General features: G+C 44.0%; 1 pseudogene; it reads right to left on the bottom strand.

Annotated features, from left to right (window-relative positions):
* Positions 1 to 896: 896 nt before the first annotated feature.
* LOC125914335 (small ubiquitin-related modifier 2-like) lies at positions 897 to 1,931 on the bottom strand (annotated as a pseudogene).
* Between the last annotated feature and the right edge of the window lie 14,921 nt (positions 1,932 to 16,852).

Raw genomic sequence — 16,852 nt, 5'->3', positions numbered from 1 at the left:
CCGGCTCAGAGCCTGGCGCCTGCTTCGGATTCTGTGTCCCCCTCTCTCTCTGCCCCTCCCCCCACTCATGCTCTGTCTCAAAAATAAATAAAAACATTAAAAAAAATTTTTTTAGAGAAAAGAAGCCTGGCATGCCTGTGTGGCTCAGTCACTTAAGTGCCTGACTTCCGCTCAGTTCATAACTTTTTGGTTCATGAGTTCCAGCACTGTCTACTGTCTCTACTGTCAGCACGGAGTCCACTTTGGATCCTCTGTCTCCCTCGCTCGCTGCCGTTCCCCTGCTTGTGTGCTCTCTCTCTCTCTCTCTCAAAAATAAATATGAAAACATAAAAAAGAAAAAAAGGAAAAGAAAAGAAGCCAGTTTGGTTCCATTCTGGTTTTGATGACTTATGTGGCAGGGAGGCCACGCCCTGCTGGGTTACAGGGCTCCTGAGAGGGCTACCTCTTTGCCACGCAGGAGCTGTTCCAGGTACAAGAAGCCTTTCCCTCGCTCCCTTCATTCCTCTCAAGGCTTCTTGGCAGAAGTCCTACTGCTCTTCCATTTCATGCTTCTCCTAATTATTCCCAACAAAGAGAAACTTGAAATTCACATATGCTGCCACCGAACATCTTGTTGCTGAAAGGGCATACAGAAATAGCCCAAAGAGCAGAGTCTGTGGCAGAGAAAGCATCTGGGGAAAGATTTCTGCCTTGTTTTTCCTTAAAATAAGGTTATTTAGCATAGGTCTCAGAAAAACATAGTGAGCCACATTTCATTTTTCTGTTAATTGCATTTGAGCTGAGAACAGAAGTAAAAAAGCATTTTCTTCGTTGCCTTTTTTTTAACAAGAAATTTATTCAAACAACAAGTTGCATACCTTGAAGGGAAATTATCTAGGAATTCTTTTAGAGTAATTTATCTCTACTTAACGTCAGGTGTCCCCACACATAACAGTTATATACAAAAAAAGTTGTAAAATTATCCTTGGTTGTATAATGATAAATGAAAAACATTAAAATTCTCCAGTTGAACAGTGAAATGAAAAGATGCTCAATACCAGTAATCATCAGGGAAATGCAAATCAAAACCACAATACAACCCTACTGCTATCACCTAAAAGAAGAATTTTTATTTTATTTTATTTGTTGTTGTTGTTGTTGTTGCTAAAGAGTGAAAGCAAAATAACTTACTGGAATACAAATATAAGAGCCGAATGGGCATTCCATGAAGGGAGAAAGGGTGTATTTTCAGAGAGACAGTATTTTTCTCCATTCCACGTCCACTTGATGTCAATCAAAACATATCATTGTCCATTTATTTGAAAATAACGACAGCAACAAAAGCCAGTATGCTTGTGCACGTACACTAATTACTTTATGAACAATAAAAGAATGGGGAGAGGGGAAATGAAAGAACAGAGAAAAACGATACTGTACGCTACAAGTCAGGATGTGGTGGAACCAGATTGCAATTTTCTAACTGAGAATGTCTTCCTTCTTAGTCTGGAGGAACAGAGTTCTGGAATGAAGTAGCAGATTCCCTTTTTGTTAGACACCTCCTATCTGCTGCTGGAACACATCAATTGTATCTTCCTCATCCACGTCCAACTGTGCAGGTGTGTCTGTTTTAATGGATCGGCTGCCCATCAAATTGGAATCTCATCCACCTCATTGACAAACCCTGTCATTCACAATAGGCTTTCAACAGTTCACTAAGTAGTGTATGCCTCTTAATCTTACACTGTGTCACAGAACGATCCTTGCCTGCCACCTTCAAATGAATGATCATGGTTCTTGGTCTTGACTCATTCCTTGGGTTCTTCATTGGTCACGGTGAGCCCCAGCGTCTCCTCAGCTGCTCCTTCACAAAGAAGGTACCAGGCTGGCACTGAACAAGCACCTAGCAGCCCCAGGAGCAGCAGGAGGAAGAGGGAGCAGCGGTCAAAAAACATATTCTGAAATAAAAAAATTAGTCTCTTGGACTAATTTCTTGTTGAAAGAAATTAAGGAAGATCTAAATAAATGAGAAGATATCTCAGGTTCAAGGATCAGAGGACTTAATATTCTGTCAAGATGTCAGCACTCCCCGAAATGATCCACAGAGTCATTCACTGCTATCCCCATCAAAATTTCAGATATTCACAAAATGATCCTGAAAATCACATGGAAACACAAGGGACTCAGAAGAGCCAAAATATTCTTGAAAAAGAAGAACAAAATTAGAGGACTCACTTCTCGAAACAAAAACTGATTTTAAAGCTACAGTGATCAAGACAATGTGTTCCCAGCATAAAGACAGACATATAGTCAAAGGAATAGGATTCAGGGTCCAGAAATAAACCTTCACATTGCAGTTAATTGATTTTTTTTTTTTTTTTTTTTTTGCAGTTAATTGATTTTCAATAGGGTCCAAGGCCATTCAGTGGAGAAAAGAATAGTCTTTTCAATAAATGGTTCTTGGATAACCAGGTAAAAGAATGAAATTAGATGATCTACCATACCCCGTATACAAAAATTAACTCCAAATGGGTCAAGAACCTAATTTAAAACTGTAACAGTCTTTAGAAAACACACAGATGTAAATCCTTGTGATTTTGGATTAGGTAATGATTTTTTAAGACATGACACCTGAAGCATAAGCAACTGAAGAAAACATCGACAAATTGAGCTTTATCAAAATTAAAAAAATTTGTGATTCAAAGAACACCATCAAGAGAAGTAAAAAAAAAAAAAAAAAAAAGGACAACCTATAGAATGGGAGAAAATATTTGTAAATCATATATCTGACAAAGGATTGATACCTAGAATATATAAAACACTGTTACCACTCAACAATAAGAAGATATATAACCCAATTGAAACACAGGTGTAGGATCAGAGAAGACATTCTCCAAAGAAGATATGCAAGTGACCAACATGCACATGAAAAGATGTTTCAACACAATTAGCCATCAGGGAAATGCAACTCAAAACCACAATGTGATACACTTCACACTACGATAGCTATCATCACAAAGACAGATAATAAAAAGTGGTGGCAAAGATACGGAGAATTAGGACCCACCAATATTGCTGATGGGAATGTAAAATAATGCAGTTCCTATAGAAAATAGGTTGGCAGTTCCTCAAATGCTCAAACATAGAGTCATCACATGGCCTTGCAGTTCTATTCCTAGGTATATACCCAAGAGAAATGAAAACATATGTCTACACAAAAACTTATACGTGAACGTTCGTAGTAGCCTGGAGGCTGGGTGACCGCTGATGAGATGGCTGTGTCACGGGGCAGGCTACTGGTTGACAGCTCAGCTGGGTCCGGGGTCCTGAGAACTTGAGTCCGTGTTCATGAACTCCTCCATGGGCTGTTCTCCTTCCCCAAGCCATGATGACTGGACTTGAAGAAGGAGAGGGAACATCCCAAGACACAAGCAGTAAAAACTGCCAGCTTCTTAGGGCCTGAGTCTAGAAACTGGTACCATTACCTCTGTTGCATTTTATTGGTTGAGCAGTCACAGAACCTAGATTCAAGAGGAGGGGACATTGACCTCAACTCTTGATGAAAAGTGTGTTAAAATTTTGATGACATGTTTTATAACTGCCTCACCCCATAGTAATGTCCAGAGCTGGGATGTGACTCCAGGAATGTCTGAATCAGAGAGTTCAAAGTCTTAAAAATTCTGATTTACATTTCAAATAGGAAGGGTGAGAGACCCTGGCATGGAAGAGCGGGAAAGCTATTTAAAATATTTTTAGTTGGGGGTGGCTGGCTGGCTCAGTTGGAGGAGCATGTGAATCTCGATCTTTAGGTCATGAGTTCCAGCCCCATGTTGGGTGTAGAGATTACTTAGATGAAATAAAACTTAAAAACAATAAAATATTTTTAGTTGGTTTTAGGAGGGATGTTGTTGCTGCTGTATTACCCTGTTCATAATCATGACCATTTTGAATAAAATTATTGGCAATATTTATGGCAAATTTCAGGATGTCATTTTAACGCTGAATTTCTGAAAGGGGGAAGGTCACTTATATTAGAGACGAGGCGATGAAAAGAACAAACAGAAGAAGGGCTTGTTTCCCTTTTAGCAACAGATCTGAAGACAGGACTTGCCATGAACAGAAAGAGCTCTGTCTATACTTTGGTTTTGAAGGAGAAGAAAAGTCCCTTTATAGTGGGCATGTCTTAACTCAACACCACGTTTCTCAGCTGGGCTTTAATCCTAGGGCTACAATCAAACCATTCAAAACCCTATCATTATACCTGACAGATGGGGCATGTGCCAGCATGATTCAGACCTGGTAGGACATCAAAATGGGAAGTCAGGGCTTTGTTCAATTGTTGGTTTTAAGATGCAAATAGAATCCAGCCCCTTTCCTATTTTATTCTGCCATTGTTCCTCAAAGTTTTTCCCCAGAGGATAGAGAAATTCCAGCCATTGCCCTCATTTGCTTTGGGGATGTTGGGTTTTAATACCACTACAGATGAAGATTTGCATAAATCACAGCTGCTAAAAGCTGACTTAAGTGAATAGACATTGTAAATAGGATCTTGATGCCTGGATAATATGAGGTGCTTGGGAGGGAAGCTAACATAACAATATGTGGTATTGGAGCATCATTACTAAAACAATGCACTTGAGTAGGTCCAGGGATAGTTATTTTCTTGTGGTACTCATCAGCAAGGAGAAAATAGTCATTTTTGCTAACCACTGAGTTTATTTCTCAGAGTAAGACATCCTTACTGGGATTCCCAACGGCTGCTATCCTGGGCCACACTGGGATGAGCTTACATGCAGCTAGGCATAGATGATATGTGCCAGGACGCTGCCTCTGGGGTCCTGGTTCTCCGACCAGTCCACTGAAAGGGCTTTGTGACGATAATTCACAGGAGAAGACTACAGTCTTGGAAGAAGGACAACAGCTTAAATAGACAGTTCTACTAAAGGAACAGGCAAGAAAGCTGCTTCCTGGGCTGACTTTCTGAGAGCTGCCTCCTTAGGACTAGGAAGGAAGAGGACTCTGGCATTGGATGGCATGGTCAGAGGGCCCAGAGAAAAGTTGTTTCTTTCTGCTGTGTCCTGCCCTGAGTGCTCAGGGACCTACCAACAACATTCCCAGAATCTTTGCCTGGCGGGGCTGATAAGCCATTTGCTGCTGCTTTGCAGAGGCTGGAACCCTTCCGTCCCTAATGGACCAGAAGCCATTAGCAAGATCGATCGGTGGCCAGGATGCTGCTCTAGCCCCTCCCTGGGTGATTTATGATCTCGGTGCTGAGATAGGAGCACTGATGGACTGTCTTCCCAAGATGTGGTCCACTCTGCCCTAGAATTCTTTCAACACAAGCCTTTAATCAGGAGCATAGACCCCCACGGTTTGAAGAATTATTAAAAGTTGGGCAGAATTTGAGGTTGACAATTCGACATCAGTGATGGTCTGAGGCTGCATACTTGGAAAGGCAACTGAAAGGGTTAAGAGAAAAAGGCTGGTGGGATGGGAGCCATTGGAAGAACAAAGTTTTGGTTGAGTGGCTCAGCTCTGGGTAAAGACAGCGTCACGAGTAAAGGTTTAAAGCCCCTGTGAATCTCATCTCCTCTCTGTGGCCTTTGCCTTCTCCACTTCTTCCAGCTGAGTCACCTCCAGTCAACCCTGTGGACTTTCTGCACCAAACTGGACAGAGAGCACTGTATCAGCAACTTTACCCCGCCTGCAGGGGATTTAGGGGATCAGAGATTTCCTTGGGGTGCTGGTGGCAGGGGGCTATTGACTACACAGTACCAATTCTTTTTCAAAAAATCCTTGTGGTGGGGCGCCTGGTTGGCTCAGTCGGTTGAGTGTCCGACTTCGGCTCAGGACATGATCTCTCAGTTTGAGCCTCATATCGGGTTCCCTACTGTCAGCCTGTCAGCTCAGAGCCCACTTTGGATCCTCTGTCCCCCTCCCTTTCCCCCTCTGCCATTTACCCGTGTGCTCTCTCTCTCTCCCTCTCTCTCTCAAAAAACAAACAAAACATTTAAAAAAAATCCTTGTGGTGACAATACCTAACACAAAGTTTATTGTTTTTATTAACCATTTTTAAGTGTGTAGTTCAGTGATATTTCAAAAAATTTTATTTATTTATTTATTTATTTATTTAGAGAGGCAGAAAGAGAGAGGGAGAGAGACAATTTCCAGCCCAGCCCCAAGCCCAACGTGGGGCTCGAGCTCACAAACTGTGAGATCATGACCTGAGTCGAAATCAAGAGTCAGAGGCTTAACTCATTGAGCCACTCAGGTGCCCCTCAGTGGAATTAAGGTCACACACATTATTGTACATCCCTCTCTACAAATTTTCCATCTTCCCAAACTTTGAACCCATGCAACAATAACTCCCCACTTACCTTCTCCCTCCAGGCCTTTGCAAGGACCATTCTGCTTTCTGTATCTATGAATATGACTACTCTGGGTGCCTCATGTAGATGGAGTCATATAATATTTAACCTTTTTATGACTTGCTTGCTTCACTTAGCATCAAGGTTCATCATGTTGTAGCATTGTCAGAATTTCCCACCTCGTGAAGGCTGAATAATATTCTATTGTGTGTCTACACCACATTTTGTTTATCCGTTCATCTACTGATGGACATTCAGGTTGTTTCCACCTTACGGATTGGGAATAATGCTGCTATGAACATGTATGCACAAATATCTTGCGCCCCTGTTTTCAACTCTCTTGGGTATACACCCAAAAGTGGAATTCATGAATCGTATGAGAGTCCTATGTTTAATATTTTGAGGTTTGTGGGGCACCTGGGTGGCTCAGTCGGTTAAGCTTCCGACTACAGCTCCGGTCATGATCTCGTGACCCGTGAGTTCAAGCCCTGTGTCCAGCTCTGTGCTGTCAGTTCAGAGTCTGGAGCCTGCTTTGGATTCTGTCTCCCTCTCTCTCTGCCCCTTCCCCACTCACTCTCTGTCTCTATCAAAAAATTAATAAATGGTAAAAAAAAATATTTTGAGGGTTTGTTATACTGTTTTCTACAGCAGCAATGCAACAGGTTTCTAATTTCTCCACATCCTTGTTAACACTTGTTATTTTCTGTTTTTTCCCCCCTTAATGGTAGCCTTTCTAATGGGTGTGAAGTGGTATCTCATTGTGGTTTTGATTTGCATTTCCCTAATGACTCATCATGTTGAGCATCATTTCATGTGTGTATCTTCTTTGGAGACCTATGTCTATGTAAGTCTTTTGCCCATTTTTTAAATTGGGTTTTTGTCGTTCTTGTTTTTGTTGTTGTTGTTGTTGTTTTGTCTTTGAGCTGTAGGAGTTCTTTATAGATGCTGGATATTAGTCCTTTAAGAGACAGATGATTCACAAATATTTTCTCCCATTCTGCAAGCCGCCTTCCACTTTGTTGAAAATGTCCTTTGTTGCACACAGTTTTAAAATTTTGGTGAGGTCTAACTTGTCTATTATTTCTTTTGTTGCCTGTACTTCTGGTATCATACCCAAGAAATCATTGCCAAGTCCAATGTAATGAAAGTTTCCTCTATATTTTCCTCTAAAAGTTTAATATTTTTAGCTCTTTTGTTTAGGTCTTTGATCCATTTTCAATTATCTTTTTTTATATAGTATAAGGAAGAGGGTCCGATTTCATTCCTTTGCATGTAAATATCCAGTTTTCCCAACCCTATTTGTTGAAAAGACTGTCTTTTCCCCACTGAATGGCAGTGCCCATTCTTTTCTGATTTTGGGAGATTCTGCTCGCCCAAACCTTTCAGATTCCATGTAGGTCTAGGTAGAGTTAAGTGTCCCTGTCACAAGTCTGACTGTGCATTTAACCTTTGGGATCTGCCGTCCACTCCTTGCATTCATAGGAATCAAATGTAGACTGGAATTAAACAAGATTTAGGTTATCTGGTTAGTACATATGGTAACATTAGCATGCAGTCCAATTTAGCCTTGAAAGTCTTTGTATCGCCCTAAAATTACATTGAATGACACACCTCAGTAAGTCAATCACAGCTGGTTTCTCCTTCTGTGTTAGAACGGGCTGCTTTTTGACAGTGGGTGGGATTTGAGCATCAGATGCAGTTGATTGGCCTGCATTTAGGGACATTTTTAATGAAAATTATGAATCTATACCAATAAAATCGCATCCACAATATCTAGATGCTCACAAGGGGCACCCAAGCATAGAGATTATCCACAGGAACAGGAACATAGAGATTTGTCCACACAAAGCCCTCACTTCCCACTCACTGCTCCTTCCAAGGAACATGTCCACTGGGTGAGGTGTGCTGCTGGGACTAATGCATTGTGCTTTCTCTTACTCTCTGCATATTGCAAAAGGTTTAACTTGCATAAGTTAAAAGGTATATTGTATGGCTCCTCTATGGGCCACAGACAGCTGGGCATCTAGCTTGTTTGTGGGTTCCAAAATCACTCCTCGTCTACCTTCATCTTGCTCCTCTTTGCACTTCATTGACTAGGAGTACCTTGGCCTTCTGACTTCAGTGTGGCTTTGGCCTTGGCTCCACTCCTGGATTAAAACGTCTCCTTGTGATTTGGCTTCTGGATGGCTGAAACTCCTTGGTTCTTGGGTTGTTGTTTGTTGAAGGTTGGTTGGCTTTCGAATCAACTTCTCAACTTGGACTGCTAGACTGCGGGGTTCAGGTTCACAACTGAAGGGCCTGCCCTTCTTCTATCCCTATGTGTCCTAGGCCACTGCCCAATGACGGCTTTTTTACTCATCCCCTTCTCTCCAGTGGAGAGAGAGAGAGAGAGATCAGACAATGAGGGGTCCCAGTCTTCCGGAATCTCTTTCCCAGACTGGCCCTGGATGCAGCTTGGAATCTCTGGGCTGGGGCTGGGCTCTTCTTTCCCTGGGACATCCTAGACCTTGCTGAGGGAGGAAGGAAACTTTTCGTACCACTTCTGAAATATCATCTGGGAGCTAGGTGGTCGCTGTGGACCTTGGAGCCACAACAGGGTCACTCTTCTCTGGACACTCTATCACTCTGAGTTTCTGAAAAATGTCTTGTCAATTCCAATCTCCTTTTACTCTTGACTTATCTCAATGTGCTCACTAGTTAACGGTCACTGTTAGCTTACTAGGGTAGACTCTCTGGTCTTGCACCTAGGATGTGATTGGCCTTCCCAGTGCTGGCCACTGTCTTGAGGTTCTTTGGGTTGACTGCCTCGTTCTTCTGCTCACACCGAGGGGGACATCTTCCATGGTGCTCTCACCACTGGTTTATAGTAGGAAACCAAACAGAACAAACCAAATCCTAACAATATTTTCCACACTGAGGGGCCATGGCTACTCCTACCAATGCCAAGAAACTGGACCTTCCATCCCAGATATGTCCACTTCCAGAGCTGGTGGGGAAGCCAAAGATATAGCAGACTGAACCAGAAGCTCCCACTCACCATGGTGTGAGTAGAATTGGGACACCTATGGTCCTTGCCCATCTCCAGCATCCATAGACTTTCTGATAGAGTTTTTGAGCAGCCCAATAAGTGCCATTCCTTGAACACCTCCATGCACCTTCTCTGTGCTTTAACTATACAATGGACAGACAATGGCTCATTTTCACAACCCTTGGAGGGAAGGCATTAAAATCTCTGATTTGTGGTCGATCGAAACGGAGATCTGGATGGCTCAAGCAGCTTGCCCAGAGGCACATGACCGGTGACTGGTAAACTCTGTACTGCCTGATTCCAAACCTCTAATTTTTAACACTTCACCACACAGGTGACCATGAAAATGCTGAAGTAGCTAAATCTCATCTTGTTCCTTTCAGCTTTCCCTCCTCCTCCTATGCTCCATCGTGAAGCCACAATTCACTACAGTCCCTCATTTGGTCCTGGGGTCTCAGGTGGAATCCTGAACTACAGTTCATTCCCTGATTTTTCTCCTCATTCTGAAATAATTGGCCCTGGGGTCATCCCGGTAGGTATGGTGTTGGATAATTCATCATGCAAAAAGGTTGCAATATTAATAGGGGAGAGTGGCTCCATCTGTCTTCCTGTTCATCGTATGTTTGCACTTTAACAGAACTCTAGCTCAGAGGACCATTGGTAGGAATTCGACGCATTGCAACAACCCTGGAATGGAAAACATTTTTGGATAAGCCTTGTCGGTATCCTGCAAATCTCAACACAACAGAAGCCCAAGAACACAGGGGACCACAACATTGACTGTCCCTTGGTGGGGAGGGGAAAGACTTCATCTCCTTCTTGACTCCCTCTTCGTAAGTGCTGTGATGAGACGGAAGGGCTTTGTGGCCAGCACTCTAAGCACTTTGATGGGATGTATGAGGTCAGAGACTTTGAAATCACCGTCAAGGAACCAGACAGCAAGGCAGGCGATAAAGCAGTAGGGGATCAGCCTGGAGCAGACAGAGGGTTTAAATCCAAGATCTGCCATTTGCCCCATTACCCACTCTGGGCCTTAGTTTCCTAAGACAGGGATAACAACACTTAACTCAGAGGTCTGCAAGGACTAAAGGAGTGCTCCATATGATTAGTTATGTACGTCCTGGGAGAACAGCCGGCAAATGACATCTCAAGAAGTGCAAAACATGGGGCGCCTGGCAGTCTCAGTAGGTTGAGCGACTCTTGATTTCGACTCAGGTCCTGATGCCAAGGTTGTGGGATCAAGCCCTGTGTCGGGCTTAGCACTGAGCGTGGAGCCTGCTTGAGATTCTTTCTGTCTCTCCCCCTCTCCCCTTCCTCCCCTCAGGCTCTCTCTTTCTCTTAAAAACAAAAAAATAAAATTAAAAAAATTAAGAAGTGCAAAACACCACTGAATTGTACACTTAAAAGGGGTTAAGATGATATATTTTATGTTATGTATATGCTATGGACTGAACAGTTGAGACCCCCAAATTCTTATGTTTAAAGAATTCACTGATCCCCAGCGTGAAGGTATTTGGAGGTGGGGCCTTTGGGAGGCAATTAGGTCATGAGGGTGTTGACCTCATGGTGGGATTAGTACCCTTAGAAGAAGAGACAGGAGACAGCTTGCACCCTCCCTGCTCTTTACCACACAAACACACAGCAAGAAGACAGCCATCTGCAAACCAGCCAGAGAGCCTCACTAGACAATGGCACTTCCAGACCTTGGCCTTAGACTTCCCAGCCTCCAGAATGTGAGAAATAAACGTGGATCGCGTAAGCCACCCAGTCTGTGGTGTATTTGTTATAGCAGCCCAAGCTGACTAAGACAGTATATTCGAACCATAACTTTTAAAGAGCACAAAATGACACGGCACTGATCCACTCGCGCCCTTTCTGCATTCTTCCCAGATTAAGATAATTCCCTGAGGGTGACACCTGACTCCTTCCCTCCTTCCCTCACATTTTAGCCAAATGTCACAGTGTTGGGGGTGCAGGCTTGGACCTCCTCGTTTGGAGAAGTGATTTGGGACTCGCTCAGTCTGGACCTCATTCTTTACCCTATCACATGAAGGCCCAAAGTGGGAGTTCTGATGTAGACCATAGCAGAGTTGATGCAAAGAATGAGAAGAATCCCTCTGTGGTCACTTTGACAGGGGAGCAGCCTGGGCCTGCCCAAAGACCCAGACTGAGAGAATCTGTCAGCCAGTTTCCATCACTGGGCCACGTGGATTGGCATATGGCAGCCGGCAGAGAGCCCTTCAGGGCCAGCAGGCTCTCCCTCACCAGTGGCTCTGGTCTCACTTGCTTCCTGGCAAAGAATGGATATAAGCTGTAGCAGGATATGGGCCCAGAGGCTACCGGACAGGTGATCCTGACGGAGTCTCAACAGATGAGTCACCTCCCAAGTCTCAAAGAAGGAAAACGGATTTGCAAAGAAAGAATGTAGACGACATCTTCTCCTGATGGAGGGAGACCCTCCCTGAGAGCACAGAACCTCGGAGCTGGACTCCTCGTTGAAGTCAGGAGCTCTCTCCTTGTTGAAGTAGCTGGAAGGCACAGAGGGGATGGGAGGAGGCAGAGAGCTAGCAAGAAAGAGCGACAGGCCTTCAAGGGCGCTCAGTGATTTTGTGAACAACCTGGCAGGGGGCAGGAAACAAGCACAGAAAGTCCAAAACAGCCCTGGCGTGGGGAGGTCCCCAGGCGGGTGTGACTGCAGTCAAGGGGGACTTCCATTCCCACCCGCAGGGGACTCTTTGAGATGCTATTTGCAACATGCAGCGACACGCATGAGTCTCAAAAACATAATGTTGAATGGAAGAAGCTGGACAAAAGGTATGACTCCATTTACCTGAAGTCCAAAGAGACAACCCCATCTCGGGCGGTGGAAAAATGAGCAGTTATATTCTGGCAAAGGACAGGGGCTGCTGATGGTGGGTGGCTGGAAGGGGAAGCAGGGAACATTCTGGGGTGACGGTTTTCTCTCTGGATTGGGTGGTGGTTACCGGGTTAAAAAAAAAAAAAACTCAGTGAACAGTACACTTAAAATCTATGCATTTTACTGACTTAAATTACACCCCAATAAAATGAACGAATAAACACACACAATTATGTCCAAGTGTACAAAGCCTTATGCTAGGTGGTCTGTAGGCCACAGACGTAAGTCCAATGAGAACCTGCCCTAAGGAAGCAGGGCAGATAGTAGTATAGATCAGGCAAAAGACATAGTCAAAAGTCAGAGAACAAGAAACCCAGTGGTGATGTCCTTAGAGGGGCAGGTACAAAGGGACACCAGAGGCTAGAGGGAACAGGATGCCTTCTGGCTGGAAGAACTGCTTCGGGCTTCATAGAGGAGGCAGCATTTGAGCTGGACTTTGAAGGGGTTGGATAAGAACCTTCCAGGTAGAATTTGGTTGAGGCGCAGATCATGAGAAGGGAGCAGTGGAAGAAAAGGCTAGAAACAGGTGGGATCCCTCTCCACAGGGTCTCGAACGTCAGGAGGAAGAGTCTGGGTTTACTAGCAGGCAGTTGAGGGGCTTCAAGCGGGAACGTGGTACTGGTGTAATATACAGGTTAGACCCAGGGAGGGGAAAGGGGAGTCTTCAGGGTGAGACCTGGTCCAGAGCCATCTGGTGTCTGCTCCCCGACGAGCGACCCGTGACCTGCAGCACCGGCAGGTGCTGTCCATCCTGAGTGTGTCAGAAGGGCAGACGGCTGGGTGGATTCCACGTAGGGAATCAGAATCTGCATTTTAACAAGTTTATGGGGGGGGGGGAGGTTCGTATGCACATCAACATTTAAAAAACACTGGTCTATAGATTAGATAATGGAATAGCGGTCTTGTGTGGGGGCAGGGGGTTCTGAATCGGTCCTTTGTTGCCTGAAGTCCTGAGCACAAAGGGGGAATGTACGTAGAGGATGGATCTTTACCCTGTTGCCTGAGGGGACCGGAAGGGCGTTGATTTCTGGAGCCTGAGGGAGAGCAAAGCGAACTCGGGGTAAGGCAGGGGGAAAAAATCCAGACCAGAAGTGCCCTTGCTTCTCCAGTTCACACTGGCATCTTACAGCAAAGGCCTCTGTGGGTTAGAAATGGTGGAATCAATATTCTCGACTGCAGAGAGTGGAAGCCGGGATTACTCCATTTGAATAATTTATTACCCCCTAGCATTAGGAGTTGAAGACTTGCCAACTACCAAGTTCTTTAAAAGGTCACGGTCCCTTTCTATCCTTTTCTTCCTGCCCTTTCAGGCTAGCCCTCCGTATGCTTTGCCAGACTTTGTCAGGATGATTCTAGTTTTTTTGTTTTTTGGGTTTTTTTTTAATAGCTACTTTGTCCATGGTGAATTTTTTCTGTTTAAAAGAGCTGACTTTTGAGAAGGGCTCTGTTTGGGTCTGAGCACAGTGAGTATCTGGTAAATGAAGGCTACTGTTGCTGTCATCTCCTGTGTTTATCTAAACTCATCCTGTCCTATGGCTCATGTGCTTTAGTCCCTGTCCTTGTCCCCTGGCCTACCCAAGACTTGTATCTTGCCTGGCTCATTTAACAATTTCTCCATCGGTTTATATCATGAAATATTTGGAAACAAAGACAAGTTGAAGGGATTTTAAAGTAACCACTCATCCACCAGACCACCTAGACTTTGCTATGAATATTTGCTACCTTTGTTTTATTCCGTATTTATCTACTTACCCATCCCCCTTTCCATCCATGAACACATTTACCTTTTTGGATGCATTTCTGTTTGTTGTTGTTGTTTTTTCTTTTGAGCTAAAGTTAAACCGTGTTCAAATCTTGAAGGTTTTCACTTCTTGAGTTTTGGTGATTGCCTAAATCTGTGTAAGCTAAGCTCCTACCTACCAAGGGACCAGAACTTTTGCCCTTTCCCGGTTGGTTTCCAGCTCCTCCCTCACCAGAGGCACCATTGATCTGATCTTTTTCTATCATAAGGTACTTTTATTTCTGACAGATACTTTTCTTTTTTATGTTTATGGTTTTTGTTTTTTTTTTTTTTTGTCTATTGTGGAATATCCAATAAATAGAATCATACAATATGTGCACGAGTGCATGGTCTTTTTTGGTCTGGCTTCTCTCACTTAGAACGATGTTTTTGAGCTTCATCTGCTTTGTTTTGTCTATCGGTCATTTGTTCATTTTTGTCACTGAGGAGTATCATACTATGCATACTATGCAATACCATATTGCAATTTGCGTATATATCTCCATATTGACGGACACCTGGGAGTCCCCGGTGTTAGTTATTACAAATACGAGCATTCTTTTGGAAGTCTTTTTGTGGACGTATGTTTCATTTCACTTGGATAAATGCCTAGAATAGAATTGCTGAGCCATAGGGTAGGTGTATGTTTTCGTGTCACATGAATCTGCCAGATATCACAATTACACCCCCCCCCCCAACAATATACGAGCTCTAGTTGCTATACTGTTGGGGCTGGCATTTTTTAATTTTAGCCAGTGACTGAGTAGTGATATCTTGTGGTTTTCATTATTCGTGTCTCCCCGATGATTAATGGTCTTGAGAGACTGTTTTCATGTGTTTACTGGCCATTTGTGAAACTTTTTTGTAAAATATCTGATCGCATCCTTTGACCTTTTAAAAATTGGGTTGTCTCTTTATTATTGAGTGGTAAGAGTTCTTTACATATCCCAGATACTAGTCTTTAGGTTTATGACAATTTTATCTGAGCCTGTGACTTCCCTACTCATTTTCTGAACGGTTACTTAATAAACAAAAGTTTTTAATTTTGGTGAAGTCAAATTTCTTGATTTTTTTTCTCTTATTTTGTTTTAAAGTGTTTTCTGTTTCCTGCCTCAGGAATGTTTCCCTACTCTCAAAGTCATAAAGATGTATGCTTTCCCTTAAAAGATTTATTACATTTGCATTAACTTTTACATTTAAGATTATGGCCCCTTCTGAGTAACATTTTCTGTATAATGCGGGGCAGGTATTGAGGTTTATTTTTTCCATTTACTTCTGCATCGTTTATTGAAATGGGTCTCCCTTCTCTATTGTATTGTTTTGGAAGCTTTGTGGAAAATCAAATAAACTTTTGCTTCTGGCCAAGATGGTGTAATGGGGATGATGTTTATCATTGGGCCATAAAACACTAGAAGCCTGGACAAAATCTATGAAATAATGGCTTTGACACTGGACCACAGGCAGCCCAGGAAGGTCATCCCTGGGAGAGGGGAGACCTTCCCAGTGAAGTGCATCCTGCCATGGCTGCAGCTGACTGACCAGAGAGTTTCCAAGCCGGAGAGGGGGAAGGGGACCCCCCCCCCCCACTGGGTCTTGTGGTCTCTCTCAGTGAAAGAGTCATACAAGGGGGTTCAGGGAGATGAAGACAGCTAAAATTGCCAAGGCAGAATGCCAGAGAGGGGAAGGAGGAGATCCACTTCTGTCCAGCTGTGAGTGAGGGGTGGGAGCCGGTGGGCACAGTCAGTAGGTTGTTTCTCTGATTACCTTTGGGACACCATCGTGCATTCTCACTCTCTGCCTCAGTGGGTTGCTGTTACCTTGTGTCTCATGCGGGCCCTGTGGGGTCAGAGGGTTTCCTCCACCTACTTCATTGGTTCCCACATGTCTGCCACGGAGGGAACCTCTCTCCACGCTTGTGCCCCCTTCCAGAAGATGGCTGTGGCTTGTTCCTCTGTGTTAGACTAGATGGGGGTTCTCAGTCCTTCGGGTCCTTCCTCAGTGTTAGGCAGGGTCTCTTCCCTGGCCCCAACCCTCCTCATGATGCCTTGGCTTTCTTGTGCTGCCTGTTGTCCAACGTCAAAACCATTATTTCACAGATTTTTGTCCAGGTTTCTAGTGGTTTATGGCCCAATGGTAAATCTGGTCCCTGTTACACCATCTTGGCCAGAAGCAAAAGTTCATTTGATTTTCTACAAAGATTCCAAAGCAATACAATAGAAAGAGCTTGCACGAGAATACAGACCACTCTCCCTTGGGTCTGGGGCTTCTGGTTACTCTAAACTGTGATGTTTGGACCGCATTTAAGAATTTGTTAACATTTGGGGCACCTGGGTGGCTCAGTTGAGTGGCTCGGTGACTCTTGATTTTACCTCAGGTCTTGATTTCAGGGTCGTGAGTTCAAGTCCTGTGCTGGGCTCCACACTGGGCAGGAAGCCTACTTAAGAAAATTTTTTGTTGTTGTTAACATGTGAGTCATTTTCTTCCTACTCGCTTCTCATGGCAGCCATGTGCCCCTTAATCTCTACCAAAGGCGAATCAGCTGTGTGTCCCATCTTTTCTCAGCTTGTCACCCTTCAAAATGATGTTCACTTCCTTGTCTGGTGGCTCCAGCTCTTCAACGGGTTTTAGAGTATTCGGCTTTTTCTTGTCGTTAGGGTGGAAGTCACCCTCTCTCGCTAAGCGAAGAGGTGCTCTGCCTCATTCATTTTAACAAACATTTGTTGGGTGCCTTGCTTGCCGGGCTCTGCACATGCAGAGGAGGTAAAACACGGTCTTGGCCATCA

The sequence above is a fragment of the Panthera uncia genome (assembly GCF_023721935.1).
Source record: "Panthera uncia isolate 11264 chromosome D3 unlocalized genomic scaffold, Puncia_PCG_1.0 HiC_scaffold_8, whole genome shotgun sequence".
Lineage (NCBI taxonomy): Eukaryota > Metazoa > Chordata > Mammalia > Carnivora > Felidae > Panthera > Panthera uncia.
The sequence above is the reverse complement of the archived record's forward strand: the minus strand, read 5'-3'. Positions and strand labels throughout refer to the sequence as shown.